The following is a 2,830-nucleotide window of genomic DNA, read 5'->3' as shown; positions in this document are numbered from 1 at the left end:
GTTTTTAATGTGCCGTATCAATGGGCCATCAGCTCCACACCTGCTCTCCTGACATACAGCAGTCTCACGAGTCTCACGAGTCCAGCTCTTTACTTCCAAGGGAAGATCTCACAGCGATGGGATACGAAGCAAAAGGGCCAGTGATTCTCATCAGTTCAAATCTGCATCAAAAGCCCTGCTCACTCCACACCTCCATCTCTGCGATTACAGCAAGACTTTCACCTGCTTTATACTGTAAAACTGCAGTCAGTCAAATACAAGATCCCTCATAATGCATTCAGGTCTGGAAGAGATACAAACATTTCTAAAATATGTATAATTTTTAGTAAGGGAACGAAACTTTGCAAATGCTTTAAGACCCTCAAAACACGATACACCTAATGAATGTTACGACGACAGCCCGAATGATAAATAGAACAAACGTTAGAACAATAGACAAAACAAACATTGGAATGATAGACAGAATGAATGTTAAAAAAATAGACCGAACGAATGATAGAATTATGCAATGATCAAACATCACAACAATAGACTGATTAATAGACAGAACAAGTAGGACAAATAAATGTCAGAACGATAGACCGAACAATAGACAGAATGAACATTAGATCGATATACAGAACAAACGTTAGAATTATAGACAAAACAAATGATAGACCATATGAATGCTGGAATGATAGAATAAATGATAAGCAGAATTAACGTTAGAACAATAGACAGAACGAACGCTCAAATGATAGAACAATTGATAGAACAAACGTTAGAACGATAGAATGAACGATAGACAGAATGAATGTTAGAACGATAAACCAAACAAACGTTTGAGCAATAGACTAAATGAATGTTAGAGCAATGGACCAAAGAAATGTTAGAACGATAGACCGAACAACAGACAGAAAGAACGTTAGAGCGATAAACAGAACAAACGTTAAAGCAATAGGACAAATAAACTTTAGGTTGGCTTGAGAAAGCCTAGCCTGAAAGTTTAAAGCAGTTGTAAAAGCATGAAGTTTGAAAATTTAGATAGATTAGATAGATGTTGATAACATGTTTCTAGCATGATTAGCCTGCTACTAGCATGTTGCTAGCATGACTAGCAAGTGACTAGCATGCTGTTATCATGATTAGCCAGTTACTAGCATGTTGCCAGCATGATTAGCAAAGTAACTAACATGGTTAGCATTTTTTAGCATGCTTAGCATGCTACTACCATGTTGCTAGCATGATTAACAAGTGACTAACATGTCACTAGCATTATTAGCAAGTTACTAGCATGTCGATAGCATGTTTCTAGCATGATTTGCATGTTACTAGCACGTTGATAGCATGATTGCATGCTACTAGAATGTTGTTAACATGATTAGCAAGTTACTAGCATGTCGCTAACATGTTTCTAGCATGATTAGCATGCTACTGTCATGTTGCTAGCATAATTAGCAAGTGACTAGCATGTCGCTAGCATGATAAGCAAGTTACTAGCATGTCGCTAGAATGTTTCTAGTATGATTAGCATGCTACTAGCATGATTAACAAGTTATTAGCATGTCGCTAGCATGTTTCTAGTATGATTAGCATGTCGCTAGGATAGATAGATAGATAGATAGCTCACCCTGTAGTCTGCGTGGGTCCTAATGCCCCAGTGTAGTGAAGGGGACACTATGCTGTCAAAAAGCACCGTCTTTCGGATAAGACGTTAAACCGAGGACCTGGCTCTCTGTGGTCATTATAAATCCTATGGCACTTCTCGTAAAGAGTAGGGGAGTAACCCCGGTGTCCTGGCCAAATCCCCCTGGCCTTTGTCAATCACGGCCTCCTAATAATCCCCAACCACTTGATTGGCTCTATCTCCCTCTCCTCTCCACCTGTAGCTGGTGTGTGGTGAGCGCACTGGCGCCGCTGTCCTGTGGCTGCCGTCGCATCATCCAGGTGGATGCTGCACACTGGTGGTGGTTCAGGAGAGACCCCCCCCACATGATTGTAAAGCGCTTTGGGTGTACAACAATACACAATAAAGCGCTATAAATGCATCATTCATTCATTCATTCATTCATTCATAGTAGCGTTCAGAAATTTAGTCTAAGAATAATAATAAAAAGCTTAAGTAGCAGATCAGTTTATATTATAGGACAATTGATAGACAGAACAAACCATACAGAACGATAAAACAACGACAGACAGAACGAAGGTTAGAACAATGATAGAACGGACGGACAGATAGACACATAGACAGGTAGGTCAGATTGTAACAGACGCTCCAGTATTTCTAGCATGATTAGCATGCTACTAGCATGTTGTTAGCATGATTAGCAAGTTACTAGCATGTCGCTAGCATGTTTCTAGTATGATTAGCATGTCGCTAGGATAGATAGATAGATAGATAGTAGTGTTCAGAAATGTAATCTAAGAAGAATAATAATAAAAAGCTTAAGTAGCAGATCAGTAGGTTGGCTTTCTCAAGCCAAAAGCTGAGCCAAGAGCTGTCGGCTTGCATTCGTGAGGTGTGTGCAGTTGATCGAGCCGATTTGTCGATCTATCTAAAGATGACCAATCAGGAGCTGACGAAAACTACAGAAGAAAGACGAAAAGGAAGATTTGAACTTTTTCTATTTTTATCTTTATTTTTTATTAATGCTCAAAAACAGTGTACAGACAGTAATACAACCATCAACAAATAAAAATGATAGACAGTGACAACGAAATAAAAGAAAAATAAATAAATAAAAGAAAAGGAGTGTTTAATACATTACAAACATGTCATTGAAGATAGGAAAAGAGTTACAAACATAAAGTTTTTAAGCTTTTTTGTTCTTAGACAATTGGATCAATGAAA

The 2,830-nt window shown here is 38.4% G+C and overlaps 1 protein-coding gene across 1 annotated transcript in view; it reads right to left on the bottom strand.

Annotated features, from left to right (window-relative positions):
• LOC107565305 (cyclin-dependent kinase 14-like) overlaps window positions 1-2,830 on the bottom strand; it is a 198,096-nt gene that overhangs the window by 122,237 nt on the left and 73,029 nt on the right. The gene's annotated exons all lie outside the window — the stretch shown is intronic.

The sequence above is a fragment of the Sinocyclocheilus grahami genome, unplaced genomic scaffold (genome assembly GCF_001515645.1).
Source record: "Sinocyclocheilus grahami isolate Dianchi unplaced genomic scaffold, SAMN03320097.WGS_v1.1 scaffold992.1, whole genome shotgun sequence".
Classification (NCBI taxonomy): domain Eukaryota; kingdom Metazoa; phylum Chordata; class Actinopteri; order Cypriniformes; family Cyprinidae; genus Sinocyclocheilus; species Sinocyclocheilus grahami.
Note: the sequence above shows the minus strand (reverse complement) of the source record. Positions and strands in the feature narration are given on the sequence as shown.